This window comes from Astyanax mexicanus, chromosome 1 (genome assembly GCF_023375975.1).
Source record: "Astyanax mexicanus isolate ESR-SI-001 chromosome 1, AstMex3_surface, whole genome shotgun sequence".
Lineage (NCBI taxonomy): Eukaryota > Metazoa > Chordata > Actinopteri > Characiformes > Acestrorhamphidae > Astyanax > Astyanax mexicanus.
In genome coordinates this window covers 119,268,973-119,283,789 of record NC_064408.1, presented here as the reverse complement: position 1 = coordinate 119,283,789, position 14,817 = coordinate 119,268,973, and the positions used below count along the sequence as shown (strand labels likewise).

The window sequence follows — 14,817 nt, the reverse complement described above, 5'->3', positions numbered from 1 at the left end:
TCTGATCAGGTCACTGGAGACGTCCACTCGTCTCACTTTACGCAAGCATTATTAAAGTTTCCAAATCTACCTCCCTGAGTGCCCTCGCTGATCTAATTATGGAAAGTAAGCTATATAACAGCAGCAGCAGCAAGCTTTTTAAATAGCAAATGCACTGATTATTTGGCATTGAAAATATGCACAATACGATTCTGGAACTAACAAAACCCTAAGCTTCTGTACAGGACTGGGATAGTACAATTCCCCTGAGTTAACACACAATATAACATGTATTGTTTAGATTAATTATTGTTTAGATGTTAATTATTTGTTTTATATTAAGTCATGGGGGCCCTATTTTAGCAATCTGTAATGCACCAGTCAATTGTGCATTGCGCAATTGTGTCTTTGGTATTGTGAGAGCACGAAAAATACACCCTGGCGGCTCAAAAAAAGGCTTATACTAATTCTACTAATTTATCAGGGGTTTATCAGCAGAAATCAATTTATCTGTGTTATAGTGCATTACAACACTACATTGTACAATGTTCTTATGAACAGATATTATAAGGCATTATAAGCCCTTTCTTTATAAACTAATAATACTTGTAGTTTATAATGTGTTATGAATGTCGCTGTAAGTACTAATGAGTTATTATACAGGCTTATTACAGTCATTATAAGTTATTGTTCATGTCAAATAATGCATTATAAATGCATTTATAATACGTTATGAATACAGGGTTCATAGGAAGTGTTACCGTAACTTGCTCTTACAGCCTATAACAGCCTGAAATAAAACTGAGGAAAAAGATGGCCTAAGGGGAATGACTTCACACTGATGGTGACCCATGGGAAAGGTCAATTGGTGGGGCTAGAAGCCAATAAGAATTAGCAGAAATCAATTTAAAGTTAACCAAATTAAAGTTATATTTAATTTCTTGTTTTACTGCATTGTAGAGACGTATTTTCTTTTCGTTTTTGTTTGCGTAGGCGACCGCTGCCTTGATGTGAGATCTCTTTTAAAGCTTTTTAGTGATCTGTGGAAACGGGGGCGGAAAACAAACCATTTCTCCGCGCTACATTTTCCACACAGTGACCAAGCTGACACCATTATCCTGACAACACGGCGAAGCTTCGCCGTCGCTCCGCGCCAACAGATGGCATCCCGAACAGCGATGCCGCACTCGGGCTAATGTCTGAATAAGCACCGGCAGCGAGAGCGCCGGGCTGGGAAAAGGAGAAGCAGCAGGAGTTGCGGAGCGGCGAGGGGACGAGTGTGTGGAGGGAGCGTGTGTTCAGTTGAACGATCACTGGAACACGCTCGAGTCCAAAGCGTGCATGTAGAGCACACTCTCGCGCCGCACACTCGCGCTCCCACAGCTTACAGAGGGCCCGAGAGAGCGGAGCAGTGCCACCGCTGCCAAAGCTGGCATTAGTTCCACCGAGCTCCGCTCTAATCTGCATTAAACACACTTTCCCTCAATAACCCACAACAAGCAACAAGCAGCTTCCAGAGCAGGAAACTCGATACTGGATTACAGTAATCTCTCTATCCCTCTCTCTCTCTCTATTTCTCTACCCTCTCTCACTATCTCTCTCTTTACCTCAATCTCTCACTATCTCTCTACCCCTCTCTCTCACTCTCTACCTCTCTCTCACTATCTCTCTCTCACTATCTCTCTGCCTCTCTCTCTATCTCTCTACCTCTCTCTCTCTCTATCTCTCTACCTCTCTCTCTATCTCGCTACCTCTCTCTCTCACTATATCTCTACTATTTCTCTCTCACTATCTCTCTACCTCTCTCTCTCACTATCTCTCTACCTCTCTCTCTCACTATATCTCTACCTCTCTCTCTCACTATCTCTCTACCTCTCTCTCTCACTATCTCTCTACCTCTCTCTCTCACTATCTCTCTACCTCTCTCTCTCACTATATCTCTACCTCTCTCTCTCACTATCTCTCTACCTCTCTCTCTCACTATATCTCTACCTCTCTCTCTCACTATCTCTCTACCTCTCTCTCACGATCTCTCTCTACCCCTCTCTCTCACAATCTCTCTACCTCTCTCTCTCACTATCTCTCTACCTCTCTCTCTCACAATCTCTCTACCTCTCTCACTCACTATCTCTACTATTTCTCCCTCTCTATCTCTCTACCTCTTTCTCTCTCTCTCTCTCTATTTCTCTACCCTCTCTCACACTTTCTCTCTCTTTACCTCGATCTCTCACTATCTCTCTACCCCTCTCTCTCACTATCTCAAATTCAAATGGCTTTATTGGCATGAATTGCAAATAACAACTGTTGCCAAAGCAAACAATTCAACAAATACAAAAATAATAATCAAATTTTGACAAAATTAAAGGATAATAAATATTATCTCTCTACCTCTATCTCTCCCTATCTCTCTACCTATATCTCTCTCTCACTATGTCTCTACCTCTCTGTTACGTTCCCCTCTGATGTAACTAGGGGTAAAGAGGAGTAACATTGGGTGTGTGATGGTGGATGGAAGGGAAAGACCAGGACAACAAGAATTGCATATTTAAACAATGAACATTTAATGCTTTTAAAGGCACAAATAGTATAAAACAGTAACATTTACAGGGATGAAAGTACAAACGTACATTAAACTATTAGAATTAGATTGATTTAGAATGGGTAGATATAATCTGTATTAATGTGCTCTCGCCAGGCGAAGGTGGACAAAGGACGGTGCCAAAGAAATGAAAAGAAAATAACAGCTTACCTACCTAGCCAGGTCTAACCTAACCATAAAGGAGAAAAAAAAACAAGCAGTGGCACTCGCCCCTTACCTAGTGTGTCTAACAGAGATTTACCTACGTGTTGTGTACAGGCGCGCCCAGTCTAACCTGTCCACACATCGCTGAGGGCCAAAAGAGAGAGAGAGAGAGAGAGAGAGAACTAATTAGGTGGGGAAGCAGACAGGGCGAGAAAACCCAGAGGCTACATATACAAAACGACGCCGAAGCGCTAGAACCTCACAGCCAAACAGTCTCACAAGCCAAACTAACTACAAGCTTCCCCACGCCGACACTCTCACAGGTGAATCCATTTATGTGCCAAGGACCGCCCGCTAGCTACCAGCAGCGATCTCAGTTGGACGGCAGACACGGCCATGCAGCGTTCAACACAACCTGCAGAGAAAATAGCATAGAGAAGAGAGCAAAAGAAAAGAAACACAAAAAAAACATACGTGCCCTACTGACACGTAACACTCTCTCTCTCACTATCTCTCTACCTCTCTCTCTCTTACTATATATCTCTCTACCACTCTCTCTCACTATGTCTCTACCTCTCTCTCTCACTATCTCTCTACCCCTCTCTCTCTTACTATATATCTCTCTACCTCTCTCTCTCACTATCTCTCTACCTCTCTCTCTCACTATTCAATTCAACAGTGCTTTATTGGCATGAATGTAAAAGTCAACACTATTGCCAAAGCATAAAACAGAAAACAAACAATAATAATAATAATTAATAACAAATAATTAAAAGAAAGATTACATATATATAATTACACCAACAGAAATGATTATTTACAGGATTAACACTTATAATTATTATTAATGATCATTCAAATAGAAGGAAATAAGAGTGTGGAGACTTTATAAATGTGTAATAATATCAATGAATCAGTAATATTAGAAATGAGTTATAATAATTTATATTGTGTGGTTTTGTCCACACTGGTTGTCCCTCAGGTTGTGACAGTCTGTAACATATCGAGCTGCCTGAGTGATCAGCTCTCTCTTCTCTCCCAGTATATACTGGAGCTTCTCAGAGTCTGAGCAGAGCTGGAACTCAGGGCAGACTCTGCTCGTTCTCTGGTAGAACCGGGTTCTCACAGACTCATATCTAGAACATTCTGTGAGGAAATGCAGCTCTGTCTCCACCACTGCGAGATCACAGTGAGAGCACAGCCTGGCCTCTCTGGGAGCCCAGCTCTGTCTGTGACGCCCAGTTTCTACAGCCAGACTGTGCTCACTGAGTCTGTACCTGGTGAGGATCTTCCTCAGTGACCTCTCTCTGAGAACTGTGAGGTATGGGGCCAGTGTGTAATCACGATTGAGGGCTGTGTAGCATTGCAGTTTGGATTGTTGTTGTGTAGTGTGGGTCCAGTGTGTGAGGTAGTGTTGTTGTTGTTGGATTGTGATTTGGTTGGGTCTGATGGTCTGAGTGAGTGTGTGGTGAGGATATCTGTTGTCAGTAATGTTGTTGGGTTTTAGGTCACTGAGGTTGAGGACCAGCTGGCTGAGGGGACTCCGCTCAATGTTGAGCTCCTGTTCGGACAGTGCTTGGTAGTGCAGTGACTGGGGGTCACTGGATTTTATGTGCTTCCAGAATTTTAGAGCTCGTTTCTGTATGGTGATGAGGAGGGGGTACTGACCTAGCTCAGCCCTGCAGCCGTTATTGGGGGTCTTTCTCTGCACGTGCAGGATGCTCTTACAAAATTCTGTGTGCAGAATTTCAACCGGATGTTTGTCCCAACTGGTGAAGTCGTTTTGTGCCAGGGGTCCCCACACCTCACTGCCATACAGGGCTATTGGTTCTATAACAGATTTAAAAAGATTTGATCCATATTGTAATGGGTATTTCAAAGTTTATTGATTTTCTGATTGCAAATAGAGCTCTCCTATCTCCTATCTCTCTACCTCTCTCTCTCACTATCTCTCTACCTCTCTCTCACTCACTATCTCTCTACCTCTCTCTCACTATGTCTCTACCTCTCTCTCTCACTATCTCTCTACCACTCTCTCTCACTATCTCTCTACCTCTCTCTCACTCACTATCTCTCTACCTCTCTCTCACTATCTCTCTACCTCTCTCTCTCACTATCTCTCTACCTCTCTCTCTCACTATCTCTCTACCTCTCTCTCTCACTATCTCTCTACCCCTCTCTCTCTTACTATATATCTCTCTACCTCTCTCTCTCACTATCTCTCTACCTCTCTCTCTCACTATCTCTCTACCCCTCTCTCTCTTACTATATATCTCTCTACCTCTCTCTCTCACTATCTCTCTACCCCTCTCTCTCTTACTATATATCTCTCTACCTCTCTCTCTCACTATCTCTCTACCCAGGGCCGCTGCTAAGGTTTTGGAGGCCCTAAGCATAACTGGTCAGGTAGCGTTGCTACTTTAGTTAGGACTAAGGTTGCCAGATAAGTTACGATTTTTCATCCTATTTGTTTATTTTATTTTAAGTTTTTAACTTACACAAATATTGCACTGGACAAGTTTTTGTATAGAATGGCCACATACACTTTAAAAATGGTTAAACATGCGCAAGATTTAGCGCCTCCATGCATTTTTTGATTATTTATTTGACTGGAAAATGTCACATCTGGCAACAACCAACAGAGCAAACCGAGCCGTGCCATTTCAGGCAATAGGGGTGGGGGCATTATATTATGCACAAAAATAATAACGTGCCGCTTTTAAGTAGTAGAGTAGGTGCCCCATGCAATGTTTAAAGACAAAAAAGATGAGCGTATCATAAATAATTCACATTGGGTTTTAAATTTAATAATGTCATAATTTCAACACATTTCATTCTCAGTCAATTTGGCTCCCTGCAACTGCAAAATGGTTGAGGCCTAACGCTGGCTGCGTTGTCTGCGTATGCAGAGCGGCGGCCCTGTCTCTACCCCTCTCTCTCTTACTATATATCTCTCTACCTCTCTCTCTCACTATCTCTCTCCCCCTCTCTCTCTTACTATATATCTCTCTACCACTCTCTCTCACTATCTCTCTACCTCTCTCTCACTCACTATCTCTCTACCTCTCTCTCACTATGTCTCTACCTCTCTCTCTCACTATGTCTCTACCACTCTCTCTCACTATCTCTCTACCTCTCTCTCACTCACTATCTCTCTACCTCTCTCTCACTATGTCTCTACCTCTCTCTCTCACTATCTCTCTACCACTCTCTCTCACTATCTCTCTACCTCTCTCTCACTCACTATCTCTCTACCTCTCTCTCACTATGTCTCTACCTCTCTCTCTCACTATCTCTCTACCACTCTCTCTCACTATCTCTCTACCTCTCTCTCTCACTATGTCTCTACCTCTCTCTCACTATGTCTCTACCTCTCTCTCACTATCTCTCTACCTCTCTCTCTCACTATGTCTCTACCTCTCTCTCTCACTATCTCTCTACCTCTCTCTCACTATCTCTCTACCTCTCTCTCTCACTATGTCTCTACCTCTCTCTCTCACTATGTCTCTACCTCTCTCTCTCACTATGTCTCTACCACTCTCTCTCACTATGTCTCTACCTCTCTCTCTCACTATCTCTCTACCTCTCTCTCACTATCTCTCTACCTCTCTCTCTCACTATCTCTCTACCTCTCTCTCTCACTATGTCTCTACCTCTCTCTCACTATCTCTCTACCTCTCTCTCTCACTATCTCTCTACCTCTCTCTCTCACTATGTCTCTACCTCTCTCTCTCACTATGTCTCTACCTCTCTCTCTCACTATGTCTCTACCACTCTCTCTCACTATGTCTCTACCTCTCTCTCTCACTATCTCTCTACCTCTCTCTCACTATCTCTCTACCTCTCTCTCTCACTATATCTCTACCTCTCTCTCTCACTATCTCTCTACCTCTCTCTCTCACTATGTCTCTACCTCTCTCTCTCACTATGTCTCTACCTCTCTCTCTCACTATGTCTCTACCACTCTCTCTCACTATGTCTCTACCTCTCTCTCTCACTATCTCTCTACCTCTCTCTCACTATCTCTCTACCTCTCTCTCTCACTATCTCTCCACCCCTCTCTCACTATCTCTCTACCTCTCTCTCACTATGTCTCTACCTCTCTCTCACTATCTCTCTACCTCTCTCTCACTATCTCTCTACCCCACTCTCTCTCTTACCATATATCTCTCTACCTCTCTCTCACTATCTCTCTACCTCTCTCTCTCACTATCTCTCTACCTCTCTCTCACTCACTATCTCTCTACCTCTCTCTCTCACTATCTCTCTACCTCTCTCTCACTCACTATCTCTACTATTTCTCGCTCTCTATCTCTCTACCTCTTTCCCTCTCTCTCTCTTTCTATTTCTCTACCCTCTCTCTCACTATTTATATCTCTACCTCTCACTATCTCTCTCTCTACCCCTCTCTCTCTCACTATCTCTCTCTGCCTCTATCTCTCACTATCTCTCCACCCCTCTCTCTTTCAATATCTCTCTACCTCTCTCTCTCTCTCTCTCAATTCAATTCAATTCAACAGTGCTTTATTGGCATGAATGTAAAAGTCAACACTATTGCCAAAGCATAAAACAGAAAACAAACAATAATAATAATAATTAATAACAAATAATTAAAAGAAAGATTACATATATACAATTACACCAACAGAAATGATTATTTACAGGATTAACACTTATAATTATTATTAATGATCATTCAAATAGAAGGAAATAAGAGTGTGGAGACTTTATAAATGTGTAATAATATCAATGAATCAGTAATATTAGAAATGAGTTATAATAATTTATATTGTGTGGTTTTGTCCACACTGGTTGTCCCTCAGGTTGTGACAGTCTGTAACATATCGAGCTGCCTGAGTGATCAGCTCTCTCTTCTCTCCCAGTATATACTGGAGCTTCTCAGAGTCTGAGCAGAGCTGGAACTCAGGGCAGACTCTGCTCGTTCTCTGGTAGAACCGGGTTCTCACAGACTCATATCTAGAACACTCTGTGAGGAAATGCATCTCTGTCTCCACCACTGCGAGATCACAGTGAGAGCACAGCCTGGCCTCTCTGGGAGCCCAGCTCTGTCTGTGACGCCCAGTTTCTACAGCCAGACTGTGCTCACTGAGTCTGTACCTGGTGAGGATCTTCCTCAGTGACCTCTCTCTGAGAACTGTGAGGTATGGGGCCAGTGTGTAATCACGATTGAGGGCTGTGTAGCATTGCAGTTTGGATTGTTGTTGTGTAGTGTGGGTCCAGTGTGTGAGGTAGTGTTGTTGTTGTTGGGTTGTGATTTGGTTGGGTCTGATGGTCTGAGTGAGTGTGTGGTGAGGATATCTGTTGTCAGTAATGTTGTTGGGTTTTAGGTCACTGAGGTTGAGGACCAGCTGGCTGAGGGGACTCCGCTCAATGTTGAGCTCCTGTTCGGACAGTGCTTGGTAGTGCAGTGACTGGGGGTCACTGGATTTTATGTGCTTCCAGAATTTTAGAGCTCGTTTCTGTATGGTGATGAGGAGGGGGTACTGACCTAGCTCAGCCCTGCAGCCGTTATTGGGGGTCTTTCTCTGCACGTGCAGGATGCTCTTACAAAATTCTGTGTGCAGAATTTCAACCGGATGTTTGTCCCAACTGGTGAAGTCGTTTTGTGCCAGGGGTCCCCACACCTCACTGCCATACAGGGCTATTGGTTCTATAACAGATTTAAAAAGTTTGATCCATATTGTAATGGGTATTTCAAAGTTTATTGATTTTCTGATTGCAAATAGAGCTCTCCTCGCCTTCTCTCTGAGTTCCTTCACAGCCAAGCCAAAACTTCCTGTGGAGCTGATGGTTATCCCCAGATAGGTGTATGATTTAGTGTGTTGGATGTTGGTGTTGTTAATTGTAAAAGTGTGATTCCGTTGGTTTTTAGATCTTCTCTGAAAGGTCATTATTTTCGTTTTTTGATGATTGACTTCTAGAGCCCAGTTTTGACAGAAATTCTCCAGAACTTTTAAGCTTTCTTGCAGACCCTCTCTGGTGGGTGACAGCAAGACGAGGTCGTCTGCATATAGAAGGCACTTGATTTTGGCATTCCCCAAAGTGAGGCTCTCTCAATCACTATTTCTCTACCTCTCTCTCACTATATCTCTCTCTACCTCTCTCACTATATCTCTTCCTCTCTCTCACTCTCACTATCTCTCTACCCCATCTCTCACTCACTATCCCTACCCTATCATAGGACATATGATAGTATAGGCTAGTATAGGATAATATAGGGAAGTACAGGGGGGTGTAGAAGAGCATATAGTACAGTAGTATAGGAAGTATAGTGTAATATAGGGTAGTACAAGGTAATGCAGAGGACATATTGTAGTGTGGGGTAGTATAGGATATAAGAGATAGATCATAGGGTAGTATAGAGTAGTATATGATAGTTTTGGGAAGTGTATACTAGTGTAGGAAGTATAGGGTAGTATATGCAATATACTGTAGAGTTGTATAATGGAGCATAGGGTAGTATAATTCATGTTTCACCATTTAAAACCCTATTTACAATATATATATTTTTATTTTTGCCTTTTTCTATTTAGTTGTTTCATGTTTTTTTTTTTTTATTTGGTGAATAAAAACCCTCTTCAGTATTATAAAATGTGAGCCCTGTAGCCTCTTCCAGGTGCTTATCCTGTGGAGATTCTTTATGTGAAGTAGTTCAGTGGGGTCTCACTGTTTAAAGCAGCAGAGACCCCCCAAAATCACATCAGTCTAAACCACTACACCTCTCACAGCGCTCAATAAACACCCCGCACAGACCTAATCTGACACACTCAGACACTGTTATTGCTGTACATGACGTATTAGGCAAATATTATGGTGGTACCTTGGTGCTGTCATGCTCCTCTAAGGCCGCAGAGGATTGTGGGTAGATGAGAGCTGCCAGAGGAGGATGAGGAGCCTCTCGGTGCAGAAGGAAAAAAAAAAAAGTCAGAGTGGATTAAGTGTGTGTTTTTTGAGTCTGAAAGGAAGATAATGGCGACAGGTCGCACATCATCCGTCTTGCTGCTGCGCCGGAGGAGTAGAGGGGAAGTTAAGGGTCCAGTCATTCGGAGGGACAATAAGAAGCCTGGATTTTAGAGCTGCTGGACACATGATCATGATTTATCACTGACCCCAGATACAGCCAGTCAGCCAAGACACGTTTGGTAATGGAGGTAACTGGAGGAATCAATGCTAAAAAACATCTTTAAAGTAGCTCCTCTTGCTTAGATTAGAGAGTTTTGGACATCTTGGCTGGATTTTCTCAGTCAAAATTATGAGGTAGAGTCACCTGGAATTCAGGTTTTCAGTTAACAGCTGTGCTGAACTCATCAAGAGTTAATTACTTGAATTCCCTGCCTCTTAATTTTAGTTTAAGAGCATGAGTTGTAAAATTAAGTAGTAAAGAGGTAGAGTTACAGGTATACAGTGAATAGCTCTATTTGAGTAATGATCTAATCCAGATTATGAGAAGGAAGAACTACTCAACTAAATAAAAGAAAAAAATACAGACGCAAAGACCATCGAAAACAATATGATGGAACTGGCACTCATCAGGACTGCACTAGGAAACAAAGCCTAAGAGTTCTTGTAATTCGGTTACTACATGATTCCTTATGTGTTCCTTCATAGTCTGAATCGCTTCAGTATTCATTTACAATGTATGAAAAAGAAAAAAATTAAAAACATTGAATGGGAAGGTGTGTCCAAACATTGCCTGGACAGTAGAGACAGTTACTTTACAAAAATACCCTTCATTTCAGAAGATATATAGTAAATGTATAGTAAATGTGCTGTTATCCCAGTACTTTTTTTTGTTTACAAACAATTAAAATGAATGATGTGTTTAAAAAAGAGCTTTAAACAATAAGAAAAAAGTAGATTTTAACTTTCTGGACTTGGATTTTGACCACAGCATTGTTTGGTGTTGGAAAGATCTTAAGGTGAGATTTGGAGTTAACCTAGAAAGTCATGAATGAGGGAAGAGTTGGCAATACTTTGCAAAGCAAATAGACAGGAAACGACAGGAAATGGTGCTTACAGTACATAGTGAATGATTCATCAGTCATTTATCAGTCACTTAGTATTTGATTAGTATTTAATTGATTAAATATATTAAGATGATGTTGATGAACATTAGAACAGTTCCTGATTGGTTGACAGGATGCATGCATTTCCATCCTTTGGAAGAGTTTATATGGGTTTATAGGAAATGTAATGTGTGGAATCAATAGAGCATGGGTGCATGGGTCGAACTATAATGAAAAAATAAAATAAAATGCTTCTCTGGCGAGCTTTTGTTTACATTCCCCCCCTTCTGTCTCTCTCTCTGTTACGCTTGGCATGACTTTAGTTTCTGCCTGTTCACATTTTCCACCCATTCTTGGGCTCCCTATCTCCTTATAAGGGCGTTTTTTTCCAGGCCGTGTCTCAATTCACTAAAGGGGGCAGCGATAGTGTATTCGACCACGACCCTGACAGCACAGATTTCCTCCTGGCTTTACCTGCTTTGAGATAAACTGTTCTTCAATAAGGTTCAACAACCCTCTGGGCTGGAGAGCTGCTAGTCGGTAGCCCTCAATCCCATTACACTTAAATTTCCAAAACAGATTTTTTTTATGTGGCCCGCCATGTAATGGCTTGATTACTGGTTTGTTGTACATTGTTTGCGATAGGTTGTACCCTGTTTTATTGTTTTATTATCTAACCGGTTGAACGACTACTTTTGCGTTAGGTGTAGAACTGTTAGTCAGACTGTTACTTTAAGACAGTGTGTGTTTTCAGTCCTGGAGATATACGAACACCTGCCGCTAACTCATCAGGAGAAGAGGATGGCCGAGGGTCCTTTCGTTTAAAGAGGCCATTGAGAGTCAGAGAAGCTTTGAGCTGGTGGATGATGACCTGCAGAGGCTGGAGGGTCTGCAGTTTAACCGGAGACGTGTGCAGAACTCAGGTGGAGGACTGGGCTGGAGCTCTGCGCTGTGTGGAGTGGGGAGACAGGCCCAGAGAGAGAGAGAGAGCCGGGGAACGGACAGAGAGCCTCTGGAAAGAGACAGAAGGAATGAATGAGGGCGAGACGCTCCTCGGTTAAGGGTTTTCTTCGGCCCCCAAAATGCCATTTATCTGGCCTGAAGCCTACATTTGTCTTTGAGAAGCAATACAAACTCTATTTCCCCTGTAGAGCAATCAGCTTTGGGAGCTATCGATTTCTCGCCCAGCTGCTCCATGGAAAATTGCTTTGGAGTGGAACGGCGGGAGGGTCGGCACGGTTTCGGCGCCGACTGCCTCGAGCCTCGCCGACACCTCTGCTAGTGGAGGGTCCGGCGGGGGGTACCTGATCATAAATACGCACACACACACAGGAGTGGAGCGATTTGGACAAAACACCTACATTGTGATTATACTGTGCTGTGCTGTGGAGTTTGATTGCGCTATACAGCTTGCGCTATGCTTAATGCTAAATGCTAAACGCTAACAACTAAAATGCATTCATGTAGCATGGTTTGATTGAGCTATGGTATTTTGATCAAAATAACTGACCTTTGAGGGGTTATACTGTGTAAATATACCTTAATACATCTTTATTGACCTTGATTGACCTTGATAAGTAACTGAAAGCAAGGAACACAAAAAGCATTGTGGCTGTTTGATTTATACTGTATAGTACAGTGGCATTTTAAAAAAAAGGATTGCCCACTACATATTTCTTTCGTTTTAGCTTTTTTTTTTTTAGCAAACCAACTTTAATCTCAGACAAATGAAACCTGAGTATGTCTGCAATTAGTAGTCGACTAATCTGCTGATTATTTTTTCGATTAGTCAACGATTATTTCTGTTTATTTCTATTTCTATTATGTCCTCCATCCCTAAAAACAATAGAAACAGCTGAACATGACATTTAAAAGGCATTTAAATGTCTGGATGTTTTTAAAATGTATAAATTACTGATATTCAGTGATTAAATATCTAATTTGTTGTGTTTGGGCACTTTTGGAGAAACAGAATAAGTTAAGTATAAACTGTGTGAGTGAGTCATTTACCCTTTATCTCCCATTGCGCTTCTGTATTCAGCACTTTGTGTAATGCAGTGCTGTTACAAACAACAAAAGTCAACAATTAAATTTGTAGTTGACAAATTTAAATATTCGACATTGTCAATTATATCGACTAATCGTTGCAGCCTTAAACCTGAGTAAACATAAAAAGCACTTTTTAAATGCTAATTTTATTTATTAAGGGGGAAAAAAAACAATCCCAACCAATAACTTGGTTGTGTCACTCTTGGTGGCAACAATTGCAATCAAGCAAGGAATTTTGTTCCAATCTTCTTTACAGAATTGTTTTAATTCAGGCACACTGGAGGATTTTCCAGCATAAACATCATTGCTGAGTAAAATCACAACGCACTCGGAGGAAAGCGCAGCGACTTGGTTCTGATACATCATCTCACAGATGCCTTGTGCTGATCCACATCACCCTAGGAGTGATGAGAGTAAAGCGCGCCATCTACTGTACTGTACCCACCCAGAGAGAGAAAGGCCAATTGTGCCCTCTCACGGCTCCGGCAACTGAAGGCAAGCTGCATGACTGGGATTAGAAACAGCAATCTCCTGATCATAGTGACAGCGCTTTACAGTACAAGTCCACTGGCACTTTTATATATATATATATATATATATATAAATATATATGTCTGTCATTATCAGTACAGTGATGGCGGCACTCGGAACTGAAAACTGAAGCTCACATTATGGGATGTAAACAGTGTTTTTAATAAGCTTCTTGTGCACTTTTTTAAGTTATCAATGCCTCGTTTTAAATGTCAGGGCTCTCCGGATTCTAGCAAGGAGATTTGGAGATACTTTGAGCCTGATTAACGGTAGAAAAAGCGATTTATCAGGGCTAAATATGCCCTGACATAGCTGATGTACTATGATATAGTCGAGTTCTGGGCAAAAAGCACACAATTACTGGATCTCGGAAAGCTGTGGGAGAACGGAGGTGTGCTTTTCATCAAAGATAAGAACTTTTTATCATGTTTTACTACAACAAAAGTCCATTTTACACCGGAGTTCTCCTTTAAGTCACCTGTTTTTCTGCGTAAAGCTGCTTTGTGACAACTTTTGTTGTAAAAAGTGCTTTAGAAAAAAAATTGAATTGAAAATGGAATTGAATGCTACAAATGTCCGAATGGTGTAGCTATAGTGAACGCTAATTGTACAAAGTGTGTCCTTGCTTGTATTGTTCTAGTACTTTCTCTCTCTTTTCCTCTTGCGCTCCCAGGACAATGTTTCATCCTCTGGCTGTCAGCCAGTGTGTGTGTGTGTGTGTGTGATTGTACATATGTCTGTGTGTGTGTGTGTGTAGCGTATCTGCCAGCGGCCTTCTCCGGATGGAATGTACAGCTAATGCCCCAGAGCGCTGGGAGAGTTTTATGAGGATGTTTTGCGCCAGTTGGTCTGTGCAACAGAACTGGAGTAATATACTGGGCTTTAATTAAAACCGGTCGTGCGCTCTCGATGTGGAATTAGAGAGAGAATGGAGATATATCTCCAGCTGAAGGCTCTCTCTCTCCGTCTCTCTCTCCGTTCTTCTGTCTCTCGCTGGATAAATTGAAATGTTTTCCAGCTTTCCGCTGGCCGTGTCCGTGCATGTGTACTCACGGCCGTAAATCATCCGCAGCATTGTTTTCACCCCACTAAATCCATTAATACGGAGCTACGCGGGCACTCGCTGCAGGCGGTGATCGTCGCATCGTTCAGCGTCGCGATGTTGAGCGTATTTATCACGATAAATCACCTTTAGAACTCGTCACGCGCCGACGCTCTGCTGTCTAACTAAAGACTGCTAAACGCATGTCGGTTAAATGCTTCTTTACATAGGAAAGATCTGTAACACTTTCTAGGAATGTCATCCCTATTAGACTTTATAAACACATTCATAAGGCATTATAAACATGGCTACAAATATATATTTCTAAAAATAAAAATCACCTTTAGAACTCGTCACACGCCGACGCTCTGCTGTCTAACTAAAGACTGCTAAACGCATGTCTGCTAAATGCTTCTTAATGTAATGATTATAAACATCGCTATAAA

At 42.0% G+C, this 14,817-nt stretch overlaps 1 protein-coding gene across 3 annotated transcripts in view; it reads left to right on the top strand.

Moving 5' to 3' along the window:
• znf385d (zinc finger protein 385D) overlaps positions 1 to 14,817 on the top strand; it is a 140,507-nt gene that overhangs the window by 33,568 nt on the left and 92,122 nt on the right. The window lies entirely within an intron of this gene.